Source organism: Trichomycterus rosablanca, chromosome 2, assembly GCF_030014385.1.
Source record: "Trichomycterus rosablanca isolate fTriRos1 chromosome 2, fTriRos1.hap1, whole genome shotgun sequence".
Taxonomy (NCBI): Eukaryota; Metazoa; Chordata; class Actinopteri; order Siluriformes; family Trichomycteridae; genus Trichomycterus; species Trichomycterus rosablanca.
This window is the reverse complement of record NC_085989.1, coordinates 62,831,413-62,853,353: the sequence shown is the minus strand read 5'-3', so window position 1 is coordinate 62,853,353 and position 21,941 is coordinate 62,831,413. Positions and strand designations below refer to the sequence as shown.

Genomic DNA, 21,941 nt, shown 5'->3' with positions numbered 1-21,941 from the left:
AATGCAACATAATCATTGGGTTGCTGCCAAGTTTCAGTTAAACAAAGCAGATCAATATTGCGCTCCACAATAACATGAGCAATGAGTGATGCTTTGTTATTAAGAGAGCGTACATTCAGTAAAACACATTGAACATTAGAGTCAGTGTTCGGTGGAGACAGATTTATTATTTTAACATATTGAAGTATCCGACCACTAGCTTGTGTAGATGAGTCGAACGTTTCCGTAGGAAATACTGTTGTTTGACCAAATACTTATTTTCCACCATAATTTACAAATCAATTCTTTAAAAATCCTACAATGTGATTTCCTGGATTTTTTTTCTCATTTTGTCTCTCATAGTTGAAGTGTAGCTATGATGAAAATTACAGACCTCTCTCATCTTTCTAAGTAGGAGAACCTGCACAATCAGTGGCTGTCTAAATACTTTTTGGCCCCACTGTATATACAGTATATTTCCAAAAGTATTCGCTCGCTTGCCTTCACACACATATGAACTTGAGTTCATCCTGAAAAACTTACCATATAGAAGCACTTTGTAGTTCTACAATTACTGACTGTTAGTCCATCTGTTTCTCTACATGCTTTATTATTATTTAGGTGGTGGATGACTCTCAACACTGCAGTGACACTGACATGGTGGTGGTGTGTTAGTGTGTGTTGTGCTGGTATGAGTGGATTAGACACAGCAGCGCTGCTGGAGTTTTTAAAACTACTAAAATAATGGAATTAAAGAGAGAGAACTTCTGTCTGCAGCAGCGCATTAGTGCAGATGAAGGTAAGTCATGTTTGTGCAGCATAAGAATTAATGGTGAGATCACAAAGTTCTTATATCTCTTCATATATTGAGCACTCAAACAACAGATTATATTTAATAATAAAATACACGGTACTCTGTCACTTTAGCTTCTGTTTAAGATCAATCAATCTTTTGACCATGTATAAATATATGTTTGCATTTATATACTGATACGCTTATCAGTGTCACGTTATGACACATTAGATGTAATGATTTCATTATGTACTATTCACAGTAATTATTGTTATATTAGCAATATAGAGTCATTTGTAACCAATGTACCAACATACCTGAGGTAAATGTTGATATTCTCAATGTAGCTCTATACATAATTTTAGTTAGCGATCAATGCTAATATTACTTTACATTACAATACATTGTTTAAAAACATTTTGTGTTTATTTGGTCTTCATTATAAAAATTTGTTTTGTGGTCTGATACGTAAAAGTGTGACAAATGCAAAAACAGAGAAAATTGAAAAATCAGCTAAATACTTTTTCACAGCGCTGCATTACTGCATAAAGATAAAAATAATGAAGATTTCAATCATGCAAATCTCGAGTCTGTGCTCCCTAAATTGTACCAACATGTGGACATGTGGATACTCAGACCACATCTCTGTTATGCTGATTCCAGCGTAGAGACGCTCACCGGTCACTACAAACCAGAACTAAACCAGGAAAAGACCTGGCCAGCAGTAACCATCTGTTCTTTAGGACTGTATTGAGCACACTGACTGGGACATGTTTAGTGAGGCTAAACATGTTTTTATTTATCTGAAAACAGGACAGAAGCTTTCAGGAATCAATAATGAGACCGAGGATTAAGGTTCAATATGTAGATATTTTATTAACAAACAATAACAAGCAAAATACATAAATGACACATAAATGACCATAACTAATAACTGATACTAATACATGTAACACAGAGCAAAAGAAGAAAAAAAGAACAACCTCACAGATCAGCTTTTCATCATCCTGCCACCTCTAGACTGGGAGGCCTGTGCAGTCTTGGCAGGAGCTCATCTAATCAGGAAAAATCCTGGCCAGTACGTCTACTCCCAGGTGAGCTTCTGACAAGCTGACATGAACCCCTAACTTCTATACCAAACTTGAGTGTGTGCTTTTTGCATGAGTAGAAATTTGCCCAAACTGTAGAAACTGCTGTATGCGAAAACAAGTTATATTTGTAACATCTGTGCCAACAGGATGGCCCTGACCGTGCAAGCAGGCTTGCCTATCTTAAATAACAGCACAAATGCTCTCAGAGTGCATAATCTATGCACTCCACCATCTTGTTACTACTGTTTTCTTGCATTATGCAGAGCCCTCCGTTGAAGACACATCATTGGTTCGAATAAAAACTGGTGCAAACAGTCTGAACAGAAGCATTTCAAGAACCAGCTTTCTGGTTGAAAGAGACTATGTGAAGTCTATGCACTAAAACTGGAGACTGACCCATAATCAAGAAAATAATAATAAAAACATCCTACAGTAAAATAATATGATTGTCTGGGTTTACACTGTTTAATAATAGTTTACATCTTTGACATTAATGTCATGTTACACATTATGAGTTTAGATTGATGCATCCCTAAATATTGAGACTTTTACAGTTTCATACTAAGGTGTTTTACATGGAACGATCCAACTTTTAACTTTTAGCATGTTAGCAAAGTTTAAAATGATTAAAGTTAAGTTTACTGGGGGGCAGAAAAGTCCAAAAGTTCTGTGTTTCATTTATATTTATATATTTCATTTTTATATCTATATGAAGACCCTGATGTAGCAGAACGCTGCTAAAGGACTATTCCATGAATTATTCTTTAAAGTTTTCTCTCTTTATCTGTCCATTTCATGCTGAGAAGCTTGAAGCTTAGAACAATCTCAACTTCCACCAGACACTGGTACAAGAAAGAACAGACCCCCAATCTACTTACAGAAGCGTGTGAGTGAGGTGAATAGGAGATACAAATTGTTCATGACTGTGTTTGGTTACATTCATGACAGAAACGGTAGATTCATCAGATCACAATGTTATATCAAAGTGTAAAACATGACGTTATAATCCTAATAAAACATAAAACAAACTAAAAATATCTGACTGGATATATTACCAATTTACCCTCAATCTTTTCATTAGGTGTAAAAAGTTTTGTTTGCAAATATATTAATTATAGAGTTTATAATCTAATATAGATTATTAGAGTTATCTTTTATTTATTATCAAATGTTATATGTTAGACATTTAAATTTTCATGTCAATTGATTAATTTGATGTTACACTATTAACATGTCTTTTTCCAAAAAAACATTTTTGTTGTAAATGCGAGGAATTTAGATTTTTTTTATTCTTATGTTTCTTACGGCAGGTTATCAAGACTTAAAGTCATTACAGAATTTATCAGTGTCAGGCTGGCAGCAAGGGGTATTAAATATACAGTGTATCACAAAAGTGAGCACACCCCTCACATTTCTGCAAATATTTCATTATATCTTTTCATGGGACAACACTATAGACATGAAACTTGGATATAACTTAGAGTAGTCAGTGTACAGCTTGTATAGCAGTGTAGATTTACTGTCTTCTGAAAATAACTCAACACACAGCCATTAATGTCTAAATAGCTGCAACATAAGTGAGTACACCCCACAGTGAACATGTCCAAATTGTGCCCAAATGTGTCGTTGTCCCTCCCTGGTGTCATGTGTCAAGGTCCCAGGTGTAAATGGGGAGCAGGGCTGTTAAATTTGGTGTTTTGGGTACAATTCTCTCATACTGGCCACTGGATATTCAACATGGCACCTCATGGCAAAGAACTCTCTGAGGATGTGAGAAATAGAATTGTTGCTCTCCACAAAGATGGCCTGGGCTATAAGAAGATTGCTAACACCCTGAAACTGAGCTACAGCATGGTGGCCAAGGTCATACAGCGGTTTTCCAGGACAGGTTCCACTCGGAACAGGCTTCGCCAGGGTCGACCAAAGAAGTCGAGTCCACGTGTTCGGCGTCATATCCAGAGGTTGGCTTTAAAAAATAGACACATGAGTGCTGCCAGCATTGCTGCAGAGGTTGAAGACGTGGGAGGTCAGCCTGTCAGTGCTCAGACCATACACCGCACACTGCATCAACTCGGTCTGCATGGTCGTCATCCCAGAAGGAAGCTGACGCACAAGAAAGCCAGCAAACAGTTTGCTGAAGACAAGCAGTCCAAGAACATGGATTACTGGAATGCCCTGTGGTCTGACGAGACCAAGATAAACTCGTTTGGCTCAGATGGTGTCCAGCATGTGTGGCGGCGCCCTGGTGAGAAGTACCAAGACAACTGTATCTTGCCTACAGTCAAGCATGGTGGTGGTAGCATCATGGTCTTTGGCTGCATGAGTGTTGCTGGCACTGGGGAGCTGCAGTTCATTGAGGGAAACATGAATTCCAACATGTACTGTGACATTCTGAAACAGAGCATGATCCCCTCCCTTCGAAAACTGGGCCTCATGGCAGTTTTCCAACAGGATAACGACCCCAAACACAACCTCCAAGATGACAACTGCCTTGCTGAGGAAGCTGAAGGTAAAGGTGATGGACTAAACCCAATTGAGCACCTGTGGCGCATCCTCAAGTGGAAGGTGGAGGAGTTCAAGGTGTCTAACATCCACCAGCTCCGTGATGTCATCATGGAGGAGTGGAAGAGGATTCCAGTAGCAACCTGTGCAGCTCTGGTGAATTCCATGCCCAGGAGGGTTAAGGCAGTGATAATAATGGTGGTCACACAAAATATTGACACTTTGGGCACAATTTGGACATGTTCACTGTGGGGTGTACTCACTTATGTTGCAGCTATTTAGACATTAATGGCTGTGTGTTGAGTTATTTTCAGAAGACAGTAAATCTACACTGCTATACAAGCTGTACACTGACTACTCTAAGTTATATCCAAGTTTCATGTCTATAGTGTCGTCCCATGAAAAGATATAATGAAATATTTGCAGAAATGTGAGGGGTGTACTCACTTTTGTAATACACTGTATATGCTGTTCAATTCAAAACCTTGCATTACAAAAGAGAAAAAAATGACTTTCATTTCAAGTCCTTAACACCATTCAAGTGGTCTATTCATCATGAAATGAATGCTACCTGCTTGTTTCTACACTCACTGTCCATGTTATCAGCTCCACTTACCATATAGAAGCACTTTGTAGTTCTACAATTACTGACTGTTGTCCATCTGTTTCTCTGCATGCATTGTTAGCCCCCTTTCATGCTGTTCTTCAATGGTCAGGACCCCCACAGAGCAGGTATTTTTCAGGTGGTGGATGATTCTCAGCACTGCAGTGACACTGACATGGTGGTGGTGTGTTAGTGTGTGTTGTGCTGGTATGAGTAAATAAGGTGATAAATACAGCACCCCGTGGGCAGCGTCCTGGGACCACTGATGAAGGTCTAGAAGATGACCAACTCAAACAGCAGCAATAGATGAGCGAAGGTGGACCAACTAGGTAGGAGTGTCTAATAGAGTGGACAGTAAGTGTAAGTAAGTGGACATGATATTTAACAACTCCAGCAGCGCTGCTGTGACTGATCCACTCACACCAGCACAACACACACTAACACACCACCACCATGTCAGTGTCACTGCAGTGCTGAGAATCATCCATCACCTAAATAATACCTGCTCTGTGGGGGTCCTGATTATCAAGAACAGAAAGGAGGCTAACACAGTATAGAGAGAAACAGATGAACTACAGTCTGTAATTGTAGAACTGATAAAATAATCAAAGAGTGTAGATATAAAAGATATGTTTACATAATAAAGAGGCTTTTAACCAGAAGCTAGACTGCCCGACTAAAGCTAAACGGAAACACATCACAGAGCTTGCGTTCATAGAGCCAATTTTCTTAAAACTGACAGTGGTGCCCTGTAATTGATTATTAGCTATTAATTACACAGTACAATGAATTCATTGCTAACCATTTTCCCATTACTCACTCACTCGAGGCATTTATATATTTTTATTTTAGCCTGTTTGGTATAATCTGATGTGTCACACTTGTGTCTAAAGCAGTTCCCACACTGTGAGCATCATTTCTGTAAAATGTGAATGCGCTGGTGTTTTTTGAGATGGCTCGGTGTAGTAAAACTCTTTCCACACTGTAAGCACTGATACGGCTTCACTCCAGTGTGAATGCGCTGGTGGGTTTTGAGATCACTCTGTGTATTAAATCTCTTACCACACTGTGAGCACTGATATGGTTTCTCTCCAGTGTGAATGCGCTGGTGGGTTTTGAGATTATACTGTGTATTAAAACTCTTCCCACACTCTGAGCACTGATACAGTTTCACTCCAGTGTGAATGCGCTGGTGGGAACTGAGATGACTTTGTGCATTAAAACTCCTCCCACACTGTGAGCAATGGTATGGTTTCTCTCCAGTGTGAATGCGCTGGTGGGTTTTGAGAGCACTCTGTCCAGTGAAACTCTTCCCACACTGTAAGCACTGATACGGTTTCTCTCCAGTGTGAATGCGCTGGTGTATTTTGAGATTACTCTGTGTATTAAAACTCTTCCCACACTGTGAGCACTGATGTGGTTTCTCTCCAGTGTGAATGCGCTGGTGTATTTTGAGTTCATTTCGGGACCTGAAGCTCTTCCCACACTGTGAGCACTGATACGGTTTCTCTCCTGTGTGAATGCGCTGGTGTATCTTGAGAGCACTCTGGAACCTGAAGCTCTTCCCACACTGTGAGCAGACGTTTCCTTCTTCCTGTGTGGGACTGAGAGAGGTGTTAATGCTGACAGTACCAGAGGACGTTTGCTGATTACTGGAGCTTCTGGTGGGCGTCAGATCCTCATGTTCAGTCTTAATCTTCACCAGCGCATCATCATATTTATCATGGTTGCAGCTCTTGATGTGATTGTGGAGGTGATATTGGGTTGTAGAGGAACGTGGACACGAGGAGCAGGAGAAATCCTTGTTCAGTTCTGAAGCAGAAAATAATAAAATACATTTATAACATTATAAATAATAAAATACATTTATAACATTATAAATAATAAAATACATTTATAACATTATAAATAATAAAATACATTTATAACATTATAAATAATAAAATACATTTATGATCAAATCAAATCACTTTATTGTCACATCACATTAACACAGGTGTGAAAGGTGAGTGAAATGCTTAGGTGCTTGGTCCCTCACACATAAAACAAAAATATACACCTTAACTTACAGAATAAAGCTTACAGAATAAAACTAGCACCATTTCAGTATATACAGATATAATGCAGGACTCTTTATGTGCAGATGTACACAATTATAAAAAGTGAATGAGTATAAATATATAAAATACAATTGAATAATAAGTCCGAGATGTACAGTTATTGTGCGAGATATGAATACACATGGTAAAGTGCAGAGTGCAGAATGGGTTGTATGGTGGTGGGGGGTATGGGGGGGGGGGGTCACTGTATAGATTATGAGGGGTGTGCTTGACCATTGCTGTTCAGCAGTCTGATGGCTCGGGGAAAGAAGCTGTCTCGGAACCGGCTGGTTCTGGTCCTGATGCTCCTGTACCTCCTGCCGCTCGGCAGCTGTAAAAACAGGCAGTGGCTCGGGTGGGTGGAGTACTTTATAATCCTCCTGGTCTTCCTCAGGCAGCGGCTGGTGTAGAGGTCTTGGAGGTTTGGCAGTTGAACCCTGGTGATACGCTGAGCTGTCCGTACGACCCTCTGCAGGGCTTTCCGTTCCAGAGCAGTGCAGCTCCCGTACCAGGCGGTGATGCAGCCTTGTCGATACACTTTCCACAGTGCACGTGTAAAAAGTCCTAAAGATACGGGTACTCATGCCAAACCTCTTGAGCCGTCTGAGGAAAAAGAGGCGTTGTTGGGCCTTCTTCACCACCCGTGTGGTGTGTTCTGTCCATGTGAGGTCCTCAGTGATGTGGACCCCGAGGAACCTAAAGCTGCTGACCTTCTCCACCGTGGCTCCGTTGATGGTGATGGGGGCGTGCGCTGTCTCCTGCTTTCTGAAGTCCACAATCAGCTCATTGGTCTTGTTGACGTTCAGATAGAGGTTATTTTCCTGGCACCAGTGTGTCAGGAAGCTGACCTCCTCTCTGTAGGCTGTCTCGTCGTTGTTGGAGATCAGACCTATGATCGTCGTGTCATCTGCAAATTTGATGATGACGTTGGAGCTGTGACTAGCAGTGCAGTCATGTGTGTACAGGCAGTAGAGCAGGGGACTCAGAACGCAGCCCTGGGGGGCTCCGGTGTTGAGGGTCTGTGAGGAGGAGGTGATGTTTCCCATCCTGACCACCTGGCGTCGATCAGACAGAAAGTCCAGGATCCAGCTGCACAGAGAACTGTTCAGACCCAGGTCGTGGAGCTTAATGTCCAGTCTCGAAGGTACAATGGTGTTGAAAGCTGAGCTGTAGTCTACGAACAGCATTCTCACATATGTGTCCTTCTTGTCCAGGTGAGATAGAGCAGTGTGTAGTGTCAGGGCTATAGCATCATCAGTGGACCTGTTCTGTCTGTAAGCGAACTGTAGAGGGTCCAGGGTTTCAGGCGGTGATGAGCAGATTAAGTCTCTGACCAGCCTCTCGAAGCACTTGCTTATGACAGAGGTCAGAGCAACTGGGCGCCAGTCATTTAAGCATGAGGCAGAAGCAGTAGCAGTCTTTGGGATGGGGACAATGGTGGCCAGTTTGAAGCATGCTGGCATGACTGAGAGAGAAAGAGAGAGATTGAAAATGTCTGTGAACACTCCTGCTAGCTGATTCGCACAGACTTTAAGGACACGTCCAGAAATTCCGTCCGGTCCGGCTGCCTTGCGGGTGTTAATGCGTTTAAAAGATCTGCGCACATCAGCCACAGAGACAGTGAGTGTGTTCGGTTCAGTAGCGGTGGGTTCTACCAGAGGCGCCGTGTGATTTGCCTCAAAACGGGCGTAAAAGGTGTTTAGCTCGTCTGGAAGTGCAGCACTGATGTTTACTGCACCGCGAGTTTTTACTTTATAGTCCGTTACTGTGTTTAGTCCCTGCCACATGCTTCTCACGTTGGTGCTGTTGAACTGCGATTCCACTTTTGCTCTGTACTCGCGTTTAGCTGCTTTAATGGTTTTACGGAGGGCATAGCTGGCTTTTTTATACTCCTCTGTATTTCCTGATTGAAAAGCAGCAGTACGTTCGTTCAGGGCTGCACGGACCTCACAGTTCAGCCATGGTTTCTGGTTCGGATACACACGGATAGTTTTAGTGGAAACAACATCATCTATGCACTTACTGATGAACCCAGTGACTGTGTCAGTGTACTCATCAATGTTGTTATTGGACGCTTCTCTGAACATCTCCCAGTCAACGTCATCAAAACAGTCCTGGCGCATAGAGTCTGATTGGTCCGACCAGTGACGTACCTCCCTGAGAGTAGGCGGTTCCCGTTTCAGTTTCTGCCTATAGGTAGAGTGATCCGATTTGCCGAAAGGAGCGCGGGGGAGGGCTTTGTAAGCATTGCGGAAGGGGCTGTAACAGTGGTCCAGCGTGCGTGTTTTCCGTGTTTTGCAGGTAATATGCTGGAAAAACTTTGGTGAAACTTTGCAAAAGTTTGCTTTGTTAAAGTCCCCAACAACAATAAAAGCGGCCTCAGGACGCGCGGTTTCCTGCTTGTTAATCGCCTCGTACAGTTTCCCAAGTGCCAAGTCCGTATCAGCCTGCGGTGGGATGTACACAGCCGTAACAATGACTCCTGAAATCTCTCTCGGTAGCCACAGCGGTCTGCACGAGATGATGAGGTATTCCAGGTCCGGGGAGCAGAAAGATTTGATGAAGTGAACATTTCTCTGATCACACCAAGCATTGTTGATCATAAAACATACACCACCTCCTTTACTCTTCCCGGAGAGGTCCTTTGTTCTGTCGGCGCGGTGCACAGAGAATCCCGCTGGTTCAATGGCTTGGTCCTGCGTGTCCGATGATAACCACGTTTCTGTGAGGCAGTTAATACAGCAGTCCCTTGTCTCTCGCTGGAAAGAGATCCGTGCCCCGAGTTCGCTGAGTTTGTTGTCCAAGGACTGTACGTTTGCCAGCAGTATGCTGGGGAGAGGAGGACGGTTAGCACGCCATCTCAGCCTGACCAGGACTTCGGCTCTGCTGCCCCTTTTCCGGCGTCTGCGGCGTTTCCTCGGACGCGTTGCCCAGGTGAATGGGGGCTGGTCTGTGTTTACAAACAATGGAACTTCGTTGAGAAATTCGAAGTCCGGTGCGCGGTGAGTTATTGAAGATCTTATGTCCAAAAGTGTCTGTCTGTCGTAGATAAAGGTGCAGGCAACATTTAGTGTAAAAAAAGTTACATATATACATAAAATTAACAAAAAACTACAAACACTGGAGGGAGCTCGCAACACGGCAGCCATACTCGGCGCCATCTTGGAACACTTAAGTATAAATAATAAGATACATTTATAAAAAATAATTAATAAAATACTGTGACGAAGTGAAGGACCCAGAGGCAGGGAAATTACTCATTTCAGCAGTTTATTAAACTCACTCACCAAGATACACGTACTTTTGAACAGTACTACAGTACTTGTAGTGTTACTTTCACATGCAAACGCAGGCGGACCCCACAGACCCAGCCATGAAACACTTTCACGGTAACTAGACTGAACCCAGGGAGCATTCTGGGAAACATGAATGCTCCGCCCCCTAATTACTGGCACTAACTGCTATAGGCACGATGCCACAATACATTTATAACATTATAAATAATAAAGATTGTTAGTAAATGTTAAACTGAGATCCGATGCTAAAGTCCTGTAACGTGATTCATCCTGAACAGTGACATTGGTCTGGAATCTAAGGTGGAAGAACTGTGGTTTGACAGCACCAGATGCTGGTCTGCAGGATGGTTCTGGAGGTGAGCAGGAGGAGAGAGGGTGAATCAAGGATCAGATAGGGGAAGGTAAAGGAAAAAGACTGGTGATAAAATCAGAGGTGAGACAGGCACTGGATGGTGGTGAAGGGGAGCAAGACAACTGGGCAATGACCACAAAGTGGAAGGTGCAAAAAGAGGAAGAAAAAGAGATTTGGAGGTGGAATAGTGCAGGAAAGTTTAAGAAGGAAGAGGTCGGTGAACTGGAATCTCCAGACAGACAAGGAGGCAGAAGTACAAGAAGATGTGGTGAAGATAAAGAAAAGGGCGTATGCTGAGCTACATGAGAAGTTGGACACTAGGGAAAGTGAAAAGGACTTGAAGCAACTGGCCAGACAAGAGGAACACAGTATGAAGATCTGGGAAAGAGTGGTGGAAGCTAGACTGAGAAAACAAGTAAGAGTTTGTGAGCAGATTTGATGTTTGCATTTTGAGAATGTTGATGGAGAAGTTTAGGGAAGGCCAGAAGAAGCTGCACTGTGGGTTTTTCTAGAGGAAGCTCATGATAAAGTGCCAAGAGAGGAACTGGGATATGAGGAATTTGAGGCTGACAGACGAGATCAGACAGGAATATGATGTTTGCTGATGACACTGTGATCTGTAGCAGGAGAAGTGAGCAGGTTAAGTTGAGCCTGGAGAGATGGAGGTGAGCACTGGAGAGAAGTGGAACAAAAGTTAGCAGGAGTGAATCTGCATGAATGAAAGGGAGGGTGGCACAAAGGGTAGAAAAAGGAATTGAGGTGATGAAAGTAGACAAGTTTCAATATGTGGGGTCAAGTGGAATGTGGTACAGAGTGAAAACAGAGTGGAGTGGCCACCCAGGGAGGATGGAGATCCCTGCCAAGTTCTGGTTTATTCCTGTAATTTTAAGGGAGTTTTTCCTGCCACTGTCGCCCTGTGCTGCTCAACAGCAGGTTTTTGGTCTGTCGGTCCTGGATTCTGTAAAGTTGCTATGAGACAATGTCTATTGTAAAAAGTGCTATACAATTACATTAGAATTTAGTTCTAGTAATAGTAGTACTAGTAGTGGTGGCTGTGGTAGTATTGAAGATTGTGGTAGTGGTAGTATTAAAATTTTTTATTTTGTTCAAGATAAAAAATATCTTACTGAGTTCATCTTTATCTTCAGCTTCTTCCTTCTTCACAGGCTTCATGTGGTTTATGGATCCTTCACCTGAAATTCATCAACATGTGAAGAAGAACTCAACAACTAGAGGAAACTGAAGGTTGTGGGTTTGATTTTCCAATCATAAATAAATCCTAGTTAGATTAAAACTTAAATCCAGACTGGAGTGTATCAGCACAGGACAGTACGGTACAGTACAGGTTCTAATCCCACTATCCACATTCTCTTATTATTTCTACTGATTAGTGACTCCAATACTAACCACACTGTACTGTACCATACTGTACTGTACCACACTGTACTGTACCACACTGTACTGTACCATACTGTACTGCACCACACTGTACTGTACCATACTGTACTGTACCACACTGTACTGTACCACACTGTACTGTACCATACTGTACTGCACCATACTGTACTGTACCATACTGTACTGTACCACACTGTACTGTACCATACTGTACTGTACCATACTGTACTGTACCTCACTGTACTGTACCACACTGTACTGTACCATAGTGGTGGGTGACCACACTGTACTGTACCACACTGTACTGTACCACACTGTACTGTACCTCACTGTACTGTACCTCACTGTACTGTACCACACTGTACTGTACCACACTGTACTGTACCATAGTGGTGGGTGACCACACTGTACTGTACCACACTGTACTGTACCACACTGTACTGTACCTCACTGTACTGTACCTCACCATACTGTACCATACTGTACTGTACCACACTGTACTGCATCATACTGTACTGTACCACACTGTACTGTACCACACTGTACTGCATCATACTGTACTGTACCACACTGTACTGTACCACACTGTACACTTTTTTGGCCAATGATCCAACACACCTGAGGTAAATGTTGATATACCTGATGTAGCTGTACACATAATTTTAGTTAGCACTCAATGCTTCAACTTCAAAGTATTAAAGTTCAGTTTACTGGGGGGCAGAAAAGTCCAAACGTCTTGTGTTTCATTTCCCCACAGTCGGTTAAATAAAGCATCGATCTGTCTGGAGACACTGATGTAGCAGAACGCTGCTAATGGACTATTTCATGAATTTATTATGAATAAAATCATCAGACAGACTGTCCCAGTAAGCAGTCAAGTCAAATTTATGAATGCAGAGCTATTTACAATAAACATTGTCTCAAAGTAACTTTACAGAATCCAGGACCGACAGACCAAAAACCTCCTGTACCATAACTATACCATTTATCTATCGTATCTATATTAATACAGTGTGTGAGTGGAGATCTAGTGTTAGGAATGATGTTATACCAGTATACTGTACACACAGCTGAAGAACATCAGTACTGCATGCTTAAATCACATCTGTATTGATTTCTGTGTATTAGAGCTGTTTAATCTATATATCAGTATTTAGATTTAGTTCTTTTATTATGTTAGTGATATTAAGAGTTCACTTCTACAATCAGATCAGTTTCTTTTGTGAGGCAAAACTAAGCTTTTAGAATCACCTACTGACCACAAGTGGGTGACCTGCATGGTGGGCGGCATCTATTTCCTTACGTGATCTTAAGGATAGTTCATCTTCTGCTCACCACACCTCTCTATACGAGTTGAAAAGAGGCAACACAGTCATTCAAAGTAGGAAATTTTCAAAGGAGAGATTTTCAGAAATAGAAATAGTTTGAAAGTTTTGGAAGTTGGAGTTTTAGAGCTCACACAGCTGATAAACAAGTCATCTCAGTTGTTCAGTTCACCTTTCGGGTTTTTGCAAGTTTGGACATGACTTGAATTGTCTGCTTCTGAACTTTACCACCGGTCAAAGTAAAGTCGCTATTCAGCTTTTTAATACATTTTAGACTGGGGTGACTCGAGATTTTGAATACTTTAAATGGGGTGCCATGACTGAAAAAGGTTGAGAAACACTGATCTAACCTCTCCACCGGATTATACAGAGCGTGATGACCTTTGTGCTCCACATCTGTTCATCTACTCACTCACTCACTCGAAGAAGGATTTATATTTTATTCTGGTGTTTTAGTTCACTCTGCTGATTAAAAGTTTTCCAACACTGTGAGCACTGACATGGTTTCTCTCCAGTGTGAATGCGCTGGTGTATTTTAAGATCACTCTGTGTATTAAAACTCTTTCCACACTGTGAGCACTGACACGGTTACTCTCCCGTGTGAATACACTGGTGTTTTTTGAGTTCACTCTGGTACCTAAAAGCTTTCCCACACTGTGAGCACTGATACGGTTCCTCTCCAGTGTGAATGCGCTGGTGTATTTTCAGAGTTCTCTGTTGATTAAAACTCTTCCCACACTGTGAGCACTGATACGGTTTATTTCCAGTGTGAATGCGCTGGTGTATTTTGAGATTACCCTGTTGATGAAAACTCTTCCCACACTGTGAGCACTGATGCGATTTCTCTCCAGTGTGAATGCGCTGGTGTTCTTTGAGATTACTCTGTTGCGTAAAATTCTTCCCACACTGTGAGCACTGATACGGTTTCTCTCCAGTGTGAATGCGCTGGTGGTCTTTGAGATAACTTTGACGCTTAAAACTCTTTCCACACTGTGAGCACAGATACGGTTTCTCTCCAGTGTGAATGCGCTGATGTCTTGTCAGAGTTCTCTGTTGATTAAAACTCCTCCCACACTGTGAGCACTGATACGGTTTCTCTCCAGTGTGAATGCGCTGGTGTATTTTGAGATGACTTTGACGATTAAAACTCTTCCCACACTGTGAGCACTGATACGGTTTCTCTCCAGTGTGAATGCGCTGGTGTTCTTTGAGATCACTCTGGTACCTAAAACTCTTCCCACACTGTAAGCACTGACATGGTTTCTTTCCAGTGTGAATGAGCTGGTGTTTTTTGAGATAACTCTGGGTACTAAAGCTCTTCCCACACTGTGAGCACTGATACGGTTTCTCTCCAGTGTGAATGCGCTGGTGTCTTTTGAGATAACTCCGGGTACTGAAGCTCTTCCCACACTGTGAGCAGACGTTTCCTTCTTCCTGTGTGGGACTGAGAGAGGTGTTAATGCTGACAGTACCAGAGGACGTTTGCTGATTACTGGAGCTTCTGGTGGGCGTCAGATCCTCATGTTCAGTCTTAATCTTCACCAGCGCATCATCATATTTATCATGGTTGCAGCTCTTGATGTGATTGTGGAGGTGATTTTGGGTTGTAGAGGAACGTGGACACGAGGAGCAGGAGAAATCCTTGTTCAGTTCTGAAGCAGAAAATAGTAAAATACATTTATAACATTTATAACTATTGATGAGATGCTGGAGAAACAGATTATATGACCATCTAACTCTCCATGGGCGGCTCCAGTGGTGTTAGTACCGAAGAAAGATGGTGGTATGCGTTTCTGCATTGACTACCGAGCTCTAAATAACAAAACGCATTTAGATGCTTTTCCAATGCCTCAAATACAAGACATTTTAGAGTCATTACATGGAGCTTCCTTGTTCAGTACCTTTGATTTGAGAAGTGGGTATTGGCAAGTTGGAATGGATCCTCAGAGTGTACAGAAAACAGCTTTTGTGTCCCACAGAGGAAAATTCGAATTTCTGCGTCTTCCTTTTGGCCTAAAAAATTCGGCAGCCACATTTCAACGATTAATGGAGAATGTATTACGAAGTATGAAAGGAAAGAACTGTTTCATCTATATTGATGATGTGGTCATATATTCCCGGAGTGAAGAGCAACATCTAAAAGATATTGAAGAACTGTTTCAGTGTCTAGGGTGAGCAGGCTTGACTTTGAACCTGAAGAAATGCAACTTGATGCAGAAAGCACTTACTTTTCTGGGGCATGTTATCTCTAGCGAGGGAATCCAGAATGATACAGACAAAGTGAGAGCTGTTAAGGAATTTCATACCCCAAAGAATATAAAGGAAGTCCAACGATTCCTGGGTTTAGCAGGATGGTACCATCGCTATATTCCCAATTTCTCTATAAGAGCTGCACCATTACACGCTCTGAAAAGAAAAGACGTGAGGTGGAATTGGACTCAAGAGTGCCAGAAAGCTTTTAAGGACATAAAGAACACACTTCTATCTGCACCAATCCTCAAACCACCTGATTTCCACAAACAGTTTAGAGTGCAGACAGATGCAAGTGAGTATGGAATTGGAGCAGTCTTAACACAAGAGGAAGAGGGAGAAGAGCATGTAAATGCTTATGCTTCCAGATTGTTCAACCAAGCAGAGAAGGCATATTCGGTATCTGAAAAAGAATGTTTGGCCGTTGTATGGGCTACTGAGAAATGGAGGTCTTATTTAGAAGGAACCCACTTTGAAGTGATAACGGACCATGCTGCACTTATGTGGGTTTTTAATCATCCAAATCCTTCTTCAAGACCTACCAGATGGGTTCTAAGACTTCAAGGTTATGATTTCAAAGTAGTCTATCGAAAGGGTCAATGTAACATTGTTCCAGACACTTTGTCACATAATCAAGTAGCCCAGGCTCAACCAGACATTATAGCAGTCTGCAAAACTGTGATACCAAGTGAAAGGTTACCAATTGAGTGGACAGAAGTAAGCCAGGCCCAACAGGAGGATGCAGAGGTACAAGCGCTAATAAAAGATATAGAGTCAAACCCAGATCCAAATAGAATTCATTATACTCTGAAAAATAGCTATTTGTTTCGGTCAGTTTCCAAGCAGGACCGAGGTCATACTTTTCAGCTGTTCATCCCCAAATCCCTAAGAGAAACGTTTCTGCAATATGCACATCAAAATCCTCTTAGTGGCCATTTAGGAAGAATAAAGACCCTTCGTAGGTTGCTGGATGTAGCATATTGGCCAGACATCAGGAAAGACGTTTGGAGACACTGCAAAGAATGTGCAGTATGCCAAAAGGTCAAGCCAAGGATAACTAAACTATCGGGATACCTCCAATCAACACCTGTATTGGAGCCGGGATATATGCTTGGAGTGGACATTATGGGTCCTTTTCCCAAAAGCCGTAAACAAAATGAGTATTTGCTAGTTGTGGTTGATTACTGTAGTAAGTGGGTGGAAATTTTTCCATTGAGAGTGGCAAAAGCACCACACATTGCAGCAATACTCATCAAAGACATCTTTACAAGATGGGGTACTCCTGTCTATTTGGTGTCAGATCGAGGGGCACAATTTACATCACAGCTTTTAAATTCAGTATGCAAGCAATGGGGTGTCATCCAAAAACTGACTACAGCATACCACCCACAGACCAACATGACAGAGCGTGTCAACAGAACACTAAAGACAATGATGGCATCATATGTTCAGGAACATCATAGAGAATGGGATAGGTGGATCTCAGAGTTCCGGTATGCCATCAACACAGCATGGCAAGAGAGTACAGGATTTACGCCAGCTGAAGTTGCACTAGGCAGGAAGTTGAAGGGGCCATTGGAAAGGCTTGCTCAAAAACCACTTACCCCAGAACATGATGCATACGAGAACATTGCCAAACAGCAGCGACTCATTGAGCAGGTACGCTCCAATGTGGAAAAAGCCCAATGTAAACAAGCCCACTACTATAATAAGAGAAGAAAATCTTAACATTTTCAAGTTGGTGAACAAGTGTGGGTTAAGGCTCATCCGTTGTCCAAAGCTGAGACTGGTTTCTGTGCAAAATTAGCACCAAAGTGGAAAGGTCCAGCAAGAATTCTCAGATGCCTCGGTAAGGTAAATTATAAAGTTCAGTTTATTGATACTCCCAATAATGTAGATGTAGTACACGTGGTTAATCTTAAAAAATACTTCGGACCGGGAGTCCTTTCAACTGAAAAGGGGGGTGTGTAACCGATTTCCCTGCGGTTCCATAATGAATTTAAATGTTAAACCGGCGCTGACCAATCAGGACTGATAATGAGATAGAGAGTTGAGGAAAAAGGGATAAAAGAAGAAGGACACTGGACCAGAAGGAGAGAGAAAAACTAAACCGGCTGTTAAATGTTGTTTGGGAGATACAGATTGAGGAAACGCTGTTTTTATGCTCAATACGGATTTGTAGTTTTCATGGCTTTGGAGTTCCTAACCGCATGCTCATAAGAACTGGTGGATTATTGCTGGACTTATGCAAAAGATTGCAAAGGAGCTGTATGAAAGAAAAGTTCATTGGACTTCAGGATCTCCAGTGTAGCAAGTCCATCTGCATTCATATTGGTATCTCTACCTTATCAACAAAAGGACTAACTGGTGAGATCGATCCAAGTCATGCTGTTACAGAAATGGACATTCTGTAAAAGAGTATAGTGTATGTATAATTATATTGTACATCTTTATAAATAAAGATTTGGGTTATACGTGGTTAATAATGTTCGTTTTTGTACATGTCTACAATACACACTTTGCTGATATTTTCTGTGGTTGAGAATGATTATATCGTAGTACGGCATATGACAGACTAGTGGGACCCTGATTTATTAATAGTGATGGTATAAACAACACTACCGTTACAAACATTATAAATAATAAACTACATTTATAACATTATAAATAATAAACTACATTTATAACATTATAAATAATAAAGATTGTTAGTAAATGTTAGAAAGGAAACACATTGTTCACCCAAACTGAGATTTTATAAATTAAAACCCAAAGAAAAATCTTACTGAGTTCATCTTCATCTTCAGGTTCTTCCTTCTTCACAGGTTTCATCTGGAAACCTCCACACTGTTGGTCCGCTTGGGTGAGGTGTTCCTCAGAGGTGACGTGTTCCACAGGGATTATGGATCCTTCACCTGAAATTTCTTTGTTTTGTGAAGAAAAAATAAATAAGTTTGTTATTGTTGGTAGTAACGACCAACTTCTTTATTAAGCACTTAAGTTAGAACTAACAGACACGTACTTCTACACTATCTGTCAAAAAAGACGATCTATAAACCTTTGTTCAAACAGGGTTTCAGCAGATTTAATAATAATAATAATAATAATAATAATAATAATAATAATAATAATAACAATACAGCCCCAATTAGGGTTGGGCGATATTGCCGATTTTCATACCGTCATACCGTCTTCAGGAAATACAGCGGTATACGGGGGGGGGGGTAACTTGTGTAACGTGTGTAACTTTACAGTGTACACACTTGAGTGTAATTACAATATTTCAATGTTTTATTATAAAAAGATTTAACAATCTGAACGTCAAACATTGCTTATCTTATCTGATCTATAATAAATACACATAAGTATAAATGCATGTGTATCAATTACACTTTAACATAAACATTAACACATAACATTTTGGCATTGTAATCTCTCTCTGCCCACACAAAACAGAATAATAGCAGCTACACACTTCAATATATTTCAAAAGTTAACTGCTTAGTTTATAGTTACAGATATTTCTTAAAAGTGTATGAACGTGTACGATTAGTTCTGCCTGTAATCCAGAATTAAGTTCTATACCGAAGATATATTTAGTAAATAAGTACACGTCCGCGCATGCACGCACTTGTGTTCATTTCCGGTTGAACTGATAAAAAATTTTGATTTTGAAAAATTAAAAGACGAGCCGTTTTTCAGTTTCTGCTTGTTAGCTCACAGCTAACGCTAGCCAGTGTGGCTCTTTACTCGCCTCTCTGTGTTATCACCAGTGAGCACCCCACAGCCAATCAGCGAGCTCCAACCGCCTACCCCTCCCACCCCTCCCTCACTGTGGATGCGCGCATGTCCTAAAGTCTCAGTTTTCAAGGTAAACCTGAAGCAGAAATTTGGCGCTTCACATTTAAAAAATACCGTCACCATTTTTGAATACCGTCACTATTTTTAAATACCGCGGTATACGGTAATATCGTCATACCGCCCAACCCTAGCCCCAATACACGTTTACGTCCTTGGGTAAGATGGCGGCGCGTGTACTTCAGGTCTGGAGACCGAGCAGCCTACAGCACAGCCAGATCCAGTCTGAAGAAAGGTATCTCCAGGGATCCACACAATGCAGCTCCCTATGCTGAAGACTTGCTCCCCAATAAGTTAAATAACTTCTACACTCGCTCGGAAAACAGATCTTCCTCCAGATGAGCAGCCAATCACACTCTCCACCAAGGATAAACAAGGTGAATGCTAGGAAGGCAGCTGGCCCTGGTGGAGCATCTGGGCTTGTGCTTAAAGCTTGTGCTAAGCAGCATTTCAATCTGTCTCTGGCCCAGACTGTGATTCCAACGAGCTTCAGGACAGCCACCATCGTGCCAGTACCAAAACATTCAACTGCTTCTGAAAGACCTGTTGCTCTCACGCCCATCATCTCCAAGTTCTTCCTCACTTGAAATCCTGCTACACTAGACCAGCATCAGTTTGCTTATCGTCGCAACAGGTCAGTAGAGGATGCTATCTCCACAGCACTTCACACTGAACTGACCCACTTGGACGGCCATAACACCTATGTTAGAATGCTTCTTATCGACTTCAGTTCAGCATTTCACACGGTGATTCCATCCAAGCTGATCTTGAAGCTCAGACAGCTCAGCACCAGCGCATCACTCTGTAACTGTAACCCTGCTAAACTCTTCCACACCACTTTAAAAGTATCACTGCACTCTGCACTACTCACAAGTGAACCATCTCACCTGTATATACCATCAGCACAAACAATCATGTATATATCAGAATCAGAATCAGAATCAGATTTATTGGCCAGGTATGTGGATACACACAAGGAATTTGTTTCCGGCTGATGGTATCTCTACAAGCAACGTATACATTAAACATTAAACACAAAATCACAAAAATTATCCAAACTATAAGATTATATACACACAATATACAGATATGTAATTTAGCAGCATCTGAAATATTTACAAAACAGTAAAGTGCACAACATGTAGGATGAGTACTACAGTGTAGTCAATTTGGCAGCAGATGAATATTTTTACGCTTACGTGTTATGTATTATCAGTCATTTATTTATTTAGTAGGGAGATCGCCTGTGGGAAGAAACTGCTTTTAAATCTGGTGGTTTTAATGTGGATGGATCTATAGCGCCTGCCGGAGGGGAGGGGTTGGATAAAGTAATGTCCAGGGTGTGAGGAGTCAGTGATAATTTTCTCTGCCCGTTTCTTGGTTCTTGAAGTATACAAGTCCTGGAGAGAGGGGAGAGGAGCACCAATGATGGCTGCACCAAACCAGACTGTGATGGAAGTGCACAGAACTGATTCGATGGCCGCAGTGTAGAACTGTCTTAGCAGCTCCTGTGGCAGTCCCAGCTTTCGCATTTCCCGCAGAAAGAACATTCTCTGTTGCGTTTTCTTGATGGTGGAGTTGATGTTATACTCCCACTTCAGGTCCTGGGAAATGATAGTGCCCAAAAACTTGAAGGACTCCACAGTTGAAACAGGACTGCCTAAAATTGTGAGTGGGAGCCGTGCTGGTGAGTGTTTTCTGAAGTCCACTGTCATCTCTACAGTCTTGAGCGTGTTAAGCTCCAGGTTGTTCTGACTGCACCAGTGCACCAGCTGGTCGACCTCTCGCCGGTAAGCAGATTCGTCTCCGTCGCGAATCAGACCAATGATTGTAGTATCATCTGCAAACTTCAAGAGTTTCACAGATGGGTCACTGGAGATGCAGTCATTGGTGTAGAGTGAAAAGAGCAGTGGTGAGATAACACTTCCCTGAGGAGTACCAGTACTGACTGTCCGAGTGTGAGAAGTGACTTCTCCTAGCTTCACCTGCTGTGTTCTGCCTGTCAGGAAGCTGGTAATCCACTGACACATGGCAGGGGGCACAGTGAGCTGGGAGAGTTTGTAGGAGAGAATTCCAGGGTTGACAGTGTTGAAAGCCGAGCTGAAGTCCACAAACAGGATCCTTACATAAGTCCCAGGGCAGTCGAGGTGTTTCAGGACGTAGTGAAGGCCCATGTTGATTGCATCATCCACTGACCTGTTAGCCCTATATGCAAACTGCAGTGGGTCCAGTAGGTGTCCAGTGGTTTCCTTCAGATGGGCTAGCACCAATCGTTCAAATGACTTCATGACTACTGATGTCAATGCTACCAGTCTGTAGTCATTCAGTCCAGTTATGGAGGGTTTCTTGGGGATCGGGATGATGGTGGAGCGTTTGAAACAGGAGGGAACAACA

The 21,941-nt window shown here is 42.0% G+C and overlaps 1 pseudogene; it reads right to left on the bottom strand.

The window, feature by feature from the left end:
• The window catches only part of LOC134303320 (zinc finger protein 850-like), a 53,774-nt pseudogene that overhangs the window by 17,615 nt on the left and 14,218 nt on the right, over positions 1-21,941 (bottom strand).